Source organism: Armigeres subalbatus, chromosome 2 (assembly GCF_024139115.2).
Source record: "Armigeres subalbatus isolate Guangzhou_Male chromosome 2, GZ_Asu_2, whole genome shotgun sequence".
Taxonomy (NCBI): Eukaryota; Metazoa; Arthropoda; class Insecta; order Diptera; family Culicidae; genus Armigeres; species Armigeres subalbatus.
This window is the reverse complement of record NC_085140.1, coordinates 384,538,030-384,547,411: the sequence shown is the minus strand read 5'-3', so window position 1 is coordinate 384,547,411 and position 9,382 is coordinate 384,538,030.

Genomic DNA, 9,382 nt, shown 5'->3' with positions numbered 1-9,382 from the left:
TAACTGCTTTAACAACGCCAGCGGTTGGGGACTAGGTATGAGCGTCGTTGGTCGGACGCCGGGATATTACGTCCGGGACTCACTGAACACACGCGCCGAGACGGGGTACCCGCGTCTTTATAGCTACGAAACTAGCTAACACACTGCAAGCCACAAGCTCACTTTCGTGTCCACGACTGGTACGATTTTTCGGGGTTTGGTTTAGGAGTTTCGTTTCCCGGCGGATTCCGGATTATCACTTGGGGTTCCGAAATCACACGATCACGCACTATCGGTACTGAGGCATTCTTTTCGCCAGTTGCACAACTTTTCGGTTCGGATTCACGGTGCAGACAGTCTCGAATAGAAAAATTCACTTGACCACTCTTCACACACATTCACACTTCATCGATGGCTGGTTCAAGCCCAAAAGAGGACGAGCAATGGAGATGAGACTCCACCGAACCCCAACAGTTTTCCCCATTCTTTTTCTGTTTCCGTCAGATCACGCATACCAACCGTATCGTGTGACTTTGGTAGCAGAAACTTGGATAGTTTTGGTAGCAGACGGCGTTCAAGTGGGCAGATAAAAATGAACAAATTTTAACAAAACTAATTCCTAACTCCTAACGCAAAACAAAATACATGTATATTTTTTTTAGAATATCAATTTTAATGGGACGTGATTTCATGTTACATAACCCCTAGTATTAAGTTTTAACTGTTTAGATAAGGTAGTAGATAAGTTATTCCACAAATTTTGAAGACAATCGTAGTTTCAGCAATACTTTCTCAATCTCCTCTGTTTACGTTTCCTGATTCATTGTCTCTGCATCGATTGACCTTTTCACGGACATTCGTCGTAATGACAATCTTTTGACGGAGTTTAGGTGCGGTCAATTCTAATGCGTCTTGGAGGAGCTTGATGGATCTCTTGACGTGGCGGGATTTACACATATGCGTACCATACAAACCAAATTTTCTTAAATTAGAGATGTTCCAGGTACTCCAAAGTATTCTCGAGTTCAGCTCAAGGTAGGGGAAACGGACACACATGATCCACACTTTTTGTTCCGCATGTTACTCGATGTAAAATGCTTAAATTCATACGATTTAAGATGGACTTGATGAACAATTTAATTAGTTATTCAAAAACATCGTTGGAAGTAATCATTTTTTCATGACAATTATCTAAAAATCGATTTTTCTTTCTTCCCAAAAACAGATAACATGTTTGAAAATGAAGCTAGCAACCATATTATATAACCAAAAGATGCGCAATCCAAAGACCGTGAAACGATGCTTTGACAGTTTTAGGAAATAATTTGAATTGAAAAAAGCAGGAGCTAATTTTTTTTTTCGGGACAACCCTATCTAAATTTAGTAATTTTGTCATAAAACATTACCTGTATGATTAATATTTTAAAATTAATATTAATATTATTTTAATATTATTTTGCCAAAATGCTAAAACTAAATTTTCTACAACTTTGTAGAACAGTACGATCCCCTAATTTGAAAGATTAAAAAATTACATTTTACATAATTTGTCACAAAAGGGCCACCCTAATGACAACTTACACCAAAAATAGATCTATTCTTGTAGATAATTTCGTCTGAAGACGTAAAAACCTTAGCGCTGATGGTTTTCGAGTTATCGAATTATGTCTTGAAATTTGACGAATCCGACCGGCGCACACCTCTTCTGCCATTCTACGCATAATTGTCCCATGTACATAGGAAATCTCAGCAAACATGAGACAAATATGCGTATGACGGTAGTCTAGGACAATTGTGATTTAAATATTTGCTCAGAAACACAGAATACCACTTGGTGCAAGAACGCTGCCTACTCGAACAATAGCGTGCATGCGACAATGGGCGGAACCGGTTTCACGGATTTTACGGAAACGGCCATATCTCAGGATTTTTGTTGTCCGGTCTGTGACATCAATATATCAATCAACTCAGGAAGAGCTCTAGTTTATGTAAAACATATGAAAAGGATCAAAATTTTACCTAAGCAAAAAATACAGGCGCTCAAAAAATAGTATTTTTGTCATGCCCTCAAATAATCCGGAATATCTCCGGTAACCAGCGGTCTGAACATGGATTTGAACCAGGTTTTCAAAACTTGATTAATTTTTCCGTCGAACACTGTAAGAACCAAAGAAATCGGTTGAGTTATGGTCATTTGAATTTCGATAAAATTTTGCCTGTCCCGATCATTCTGTCCAACCCCTCTATATTTCCTAATACATTTGAGGACATGTACTCGAGAACAGTTTGGACCGCCTAGAACATCCAAAAAAAAATTTGAACGCTTTTCAGATATATCAGAATGCCAGATAACAATGTAATCCTTCGTCCTGAAGTGATGAAATGCAAACAAACCCGCATCTTGTCACTTTTATTTCGATGAGTGGTCTTTTTAGTTACGTCCTTTTCACCGCTAGTACTTGAAAGATTTGAAATACAACATTTGGCCAAAAAAACAATTCAAGTTATTTTATTTTAAAAGCTAAATCTCTAAAAAAAATATTAAATTTTCTTGTTGACGATTTCAGAGAGTGATAAAATCGGAGGTGACAAAATCGGAACGTGATAAAATCGGAACATATCTGTATATGAAAACCAAGTGCCGCGCCTTGGCCAGTGCCCCAACGATGTTTTCAGTTGCTCTCCTAATTGGTGATCACTCCCAGGGGCTATATAATTTACAACCACAGATTCCCTTGAGATCAAGAGCTGAGAAACTTATGTCCAGCGTACATTCTCTCAGGTTTATCACTATAGCGCCTTTGTTATAGACTTGCATCGTTGGGTGCTCTTTGTAGTATTGCCGCCATCTCTTGATCAAATCTCATTGCTTGGTGAGAACCACCTTACCTTATTTATTCATATATTTATTTGGTAGGCACTCTGTAACGGTCTTGGAGGTCATATGGCTACCGCTTCTGCCTCATACGCAGGAGGTCGTGGGTTCAATCCCAGGCCCGTTCAATTCCTACTACTAATCGCTAAAATTGGAAATGGGCTTTCATACCGTTTCCCTCTTCTATCCCTATACCTACAACTTGATTAGTTCTAGCAGATAACTGTTAGAATTCGAAATGAGCCAAAAAGCTCGGCATCCAATTAGAATAAACACCACCCTTTCATTACTATCACATTGGCAATCCGTTAACCAAGATGGACCTCTGCCATAAAACCTAACCCCAGATTCGAATAAAATTCCGCAGGAACTCGTGGCGAATGCAGAGGTGTTCTCGGCTTGCAGTGGGCGAGTGACTGCATCATCAATTCCTTCCCATCCCCAATGACCGTGAGGACGTGGCCAGCGCCGTTATCGACCATCCAAAATACTAGAACTTTCGGACTGTGCACATTGAGGTTGGAGAGCCAATCCCATGCTCCCATCCATTGGTTCCCTGTGCAATCGCGATTGTTCCGGTCGATCACGGAGTAGCAACTACGAAATGCACGGTCATCATGCTCATGCTCATGCTCATATTTATTTGGTAGGCATTCTGTGTTCTTTACCTATACTGTGCCGTGATCTACTGTGGTATTCTGCTGTACAGAATCCACACAGAATTTATTTTTAGATAACCATTTTTCGTTATTGTTGTCGTTGCCAGTTCATCTTTGTCGTGAGTCCATTGTGTCCGTTTGTGCATGTCGTGTATCCAATGATCGTTGCTTCGTTCGGTTGCCATTTAATCCGGGTAACGTTGGAGGAATTCCTCCGAGAAGAACAGGTTGTCAGTCGTCATCAGGCAGCTGTGACGGTAAGGTGCGTACCCCAAACGCCACCGTATGGGCTGCGGATCCGGCGACTGACGAGAGTTTGGTGGAGGGGCTGGGAATCGAACCCATCACCATTCGCTCATAAGGCGAACGTGCAGCGAACTACGCTACGGGACCCTCCATTCGTCATGACATTGGAGATATCAATTTTAAAAAAATGTTATTTTGACAGAAAAACGAATATAACTTTTGATCGGAAAAAAATATTGAGCATATTCGAAAGTTGCATTTTTGTGAGTTCTAAAAGTCATCCGAAGACGTATTTTCCTAAAAGTCGAAAACAAAAAAAAACTAGATCAAAAATACTGTTTTTAGAGGGATACCCAAATATACATAAAATTGCTTTAAATCAGCCAACTTAAAAGCTGAGCGATTCCAAGCAACAGCATCAAAATTTAAGAAAATTTTTAATTCATGATTTTCTATTGAGTTGAAACTTTGCACAGTTTTTCAATTTCATCTAAATCGTCATTTTTCGATATCAAATCTTCATATTGAGTCACGACTAACTTTTCAAAAGGGTGTATGTGAAAATGGTTCAAAAATATTTAAAAAGCTGCACAGCAAAAACGGAATGTTCGATTGTTATGATTTTTCAGCAAGGTTAGACAACTAAATGGTGATTCTTAAGAAAATGTGCACAGTAAAAAAAATTTTTGCCTTTAAAAATATAATTTTGTCACAAAAACTCAAATATCTCAAAACCCTATCTTTTTCGAACGTAATTTTTTAGGGAAAACGGTCCATTATATTAGCTATCTACCATAAAATTTGGTGATGGTAAACTAATAAACAAAAAAGTTATGACATTTCAAACATTTCACAATTTTCACAAATAGTAAAAAAAAAAATTTCCGTGAATTTTTTTTTCAAGAATCGCAGTTTGATGCTGATTTTATTGTTAAGGGCCTTGCGTGAGTTAAACAAGTTGTTTGTATGATATTCCATATTTATGTATTCATCGATATTATGTATATTATATGTATAAATATTATATGTATAAATAAATAAAATGAATTAATATTATCCTAAGTATTAAATTAAATGTGGCAGTTACACAATGTTGTTATAGAAACTCTAAGAGTTTTGGGTTTGAATTTTGGTATGGGTTATGATATCATGAAAACAGTTTATTAATACTTATTTTTTATTTATTTTTATTCAAATTTTTAAAATATCGAACACTTTTGAATTATTATCAGCACAGTTAGAGTATAGTTTTGCTTTAATTTTATTTTCCGACAATGGAATGAAACAGTGAAATTTTGGGTTCCTTGGATCGTTTTCGCGTTATTAAATTGCTCGCTGAGCTCTGAAGCCTTTATTTCGTACTCTTCAGTAGTAGTAAAACAAAATGATAATTTGGTTAAATCTTTTCTTTTCTACGATTTGCCCAATCAAAAGTTCTTTCGCAGTTTTAATTGGATGCTCACGTTCTTTGGCTAAACTTGCTCTTGTGGCCATGCGCTTTATTGTTCCTCCAATAGCATCACAAGGACCTTTGCCATGTGATGTAGCAAAAATGCCATTCTGCATCAATTCCGTACATTGATTTAAATTGACATGGGCTCGAAAAATTCTTACGATTTTGTACTGCGACGCTGCTCCATCAGACATGAAATATATCCTTTTGACTTCTTTATGCTTATCAACGCGTAAAAGTTAATCATTTTTCAATGAACAAGTTTACGGATACTGAATCGTGTCTTAAATCTTCGGAAATTATAATAAAACTTAAGTGTTCAATTTGCGTACTTCCATTAAAATAAATAACGAATGGATGAATTGTAGCTTGTTGTACGTTCCAGTGATGGGACTGCACTTCATCTTGCAATACAAAGCTGTAATTTTCAGAAAAATCACAAATGACTTCCATTTTTTGAGCTGGATTGTTCTGTTTTAATGAAATCGTGAGGGATTAAACTTTCTAATTTCAAGCAAAAATATGACACAAACTCATCTACAGGTTTTACAATAGTTTCTATGTCACACCTATCCGTGGTCACCCATTGCTCAAATGATAACTGATCAATATATTTTTCTTCAAACTCAGCGAATAAAGTATTTTCCAATGATGAAGAATCTGGACAATCCGAACAAGATCGTAGATAGCAATTTGATGTTGTATTTTCACACAAAAGACTACCAGTTAACATTTTAATATCCTTTGTTAAATTGATTCTTTTCAAACTATGTAAAATAAGATTAATATTCTCATGGGTTGTGCACACACACACATTATGTGTTCCTGAATTGGAAAGAAGCTTACATTGCCTTGGCCGAAGGCTTGCAAATGAGGAAAAACCTATTTTAATATTATCGTGAATTTCCTTGAAGCGTGTGTACGCTTCTTTCAAAGTCGTCATCATTAATCGTTTTTGGATTGCTTGACGCTTTCCATCTTTTTTGATACATAATCTTTTTGACCAGGCATAGCTCGACTTACTTCATCATCTTCAAAATATTGAACTACTATTTCTTTTGTCTCATCTGTTAATGCAGTACTAGACCTAGTATTTTTGGTTGAAAGACAGTTATTCTTCAATTGTTTTGCCTCTTTTACTGTATTTCTATTGGTTTTGAACTCATCAATGGCATCCTGAATAGACCACGAACTTGGCAGCATCGACAAAATCAATAATTTTCTTTCCTTGTCGTGGCTGCATTCGAGAACCTTTCCTTCATATTTATAATTACCTCATCGTAGTCTGTATTTTCCACATCATCAGGTCCTAATTTGAAGAGGTTTCTTCGTACAGCTTCGTTTATTTCACGGTATTTTTCTCCGGGTAATAAACGTAGTCCATCTTACTCCATTTAATCGGAGTCACTTTTATCCCAGCTATGCCCTCGTTAAAGCGTTCGATGTTGACCTTTTGGATACACTCATCTTCCGATTGATTTGTTGAAACAGATTTCGCTGATGGTACGGTGGCAAGGCTCTCAGCACTTAATACTTCTGGTAATTCCTCAGTTGTTGTCGATACATCTGGCAATTCCTCAGTTGCTGTCGTTTTCGAACTTCCTGCGCTCTGCTCAACCGATGATATACAGATTGCTCTTTTGTCAACGTTTAGACGGCAGGACGTGCAAATGCGTAAATTTGTATTCAATGTGGACATTATGCACCAGTCGCTTTCAGTTTATCTATGGTGCTTTCGGTGAGATTTCGTAACTCTTTTGAACACTTTTTTCCATCAAACGGCCTACAACAGTTGAGAAAGCGGCTACTCATGTTGTTCGTAATATTTCAATAAACAAAATCACTTTTAAGTTTTTACTGACTAGTTTGGTGTCATTTGCTTGACTGAAGAAAAAAATTACTATAAGATCTTTAACAACCTTAGTAGTAGTAATTTTTTGCTTTTCGTGAGCATTGTCATGGTATGTACCTATCATGCATTTGTTATTGTTGAAGATACCCGTTTCCTCCCGATCATAAAGTCTATTCTCTAAGAGGTATATTTTTGCAGGTAAACTATAGACGTACACGTGTATATAAATCTTTGATTTTGCAGCTTTTGTCCTAAAAATAACATTTCTGATATGTTTCTATCAACGTTATTATCAACAGGTTTCAACACTATTAAAAGAATTTTTCGCCAGTCACGTGCAATGAAAATTATGACACTATCAATACTTTTGATCACAACACTGGATCGTGTCTAAGTTTCTTATAGATGCTATGAATAATTAAATCAAAATATCATGAAAACAACTTGTTTAAATCACGTCCCTTAACAATAAAATCTGCATCAAACTGCAATTCTCGAAATAACTTACACAGAAAAAAATTTTTTTACTAAATGTGAAAATTGTGAAATGTTTGAAATGTCATAACTTTTTGTTTATTAGTTTACCATCACCAAATTTTATGGTAGATAGCTAATATAATGGACCGTTTTCCCTAAAAATTACGTTCGAAAAAAGATAGGGTTTTGAGATATTTGAGTTTTTGTGACAAAAATGATATTTTTAAAGGCAAAAAAAAAATTTTTTTTTACTGTGCACATTTTCTTAAGAATCACCATTTAGTTGTCTAACTTTGCTGAAAAAATCATAACAATCGAACATTCCGTTTTTGCTGTGCAGCTTTTTAAATATTTTTGAACCATTTTCACATACACCCTTTTGAAAAGTTAGTCGTGACTCAATATGAAGATTTGATATCGAAAAATGACGATTTAGATGAAATTGAAAAACTGTGCAGAGTTTCAAATATTTTCGAAATGGTCGCTCAGGATCGACTGACATGCCCCCGTGGAATGCCTCAGCTACAGAAAAAGCTGTTTTAGCAAATATGCTGCGCTACAACTTTGTAGAACATTACATGTCAGTATTCCGAGAAATAAAAAAACATATATTTTTTAAACCTATCACAAGGTTTTTGGAATCCTACGAGATTTCTAGACTTTTTTATGTCAGGCCTGAACATCAATGAACATCATTTGAAATGCTTAAGTTGTACAATGCTTTTAGAAGTTTAGCAAATATCACCGCATAAAAAGCGACCCGAGTATGTCTGAATTTTTTACTAATTTTGATATGAATCTTGTTTTGTCGTTCTGGTCTGGCTACCATGCGTCTCCATCAAAGCAATGAAAACATGATTTCCTACATGACGCAGTTCAACACACCGAACAATCGAAAGAAAACAAAAAATGGATTTTGAACAGGAGACCAGAACTTTACGAATTTTCCGTAATAACCTAATTTGTTAATGTGTTCGGGAGACTGAAAAGATATCAACCTGATAACACGCTAAGATAACGTTAATATCATTTGATATTTAGTTATAGGTTCTTATCGTATAGTTATGATTTATAATCATAATCTGATTAAATAATAACAGAATAATAACAAATTGTATTATTAATACATATTCTGCACTATTTAATTGTTGAATTATACAAACATTATGTCACAAGTTTCCAGCTGAAGGTACCCGTTCTTGGTCGAAATTTTGTTTAACCTTGACAGAGAGATGAAGGACATAATTTATGATAGATCATCATCCCCTCTATCAATTTGTATCGCGCCTTTTACATATGTAGTTTATGAACAACTTGTTAACTGTTATGCACAACTTGTTCATTCAATAATAGGGGAACGGTTCCATTTTCCATCTCACTGAACATATATTCATCTCATCGCAAAACAGAGAAATGCTAACATGCGTGCTCACAGCTGAAAAAAATAACAAATCAAATACCTTTTCATAGCTTTGTTTTGGATGGGATGGAAATGGGAGCTATGAGATGAAGTGGCGAACCGTTCCCCTACATATTAGGTCGAGTGCAGCTAGGTGGGTTAAAGCCATTTTTCCCGTGGATTTTTTCTTAATTATTTTTTATTTCATTTTATCATTTTGCTTATGCAGGTTATAATTTATTAATGAATAAAATTGATCAATTTTTTTAAAGATGCCTTCATTATTTTTATTAATTACTATTCATTTTCCGGAGACGAGCTAGCCTAGGGCTGAAAGTCTCCTTAATAAATATACAAAAAAAATGTTAATTTATAGAAAGAAATGTATATTTATTCTATAAATCATTTTTATTTTCTACCAAAAGATCATTTTTTATTTTCT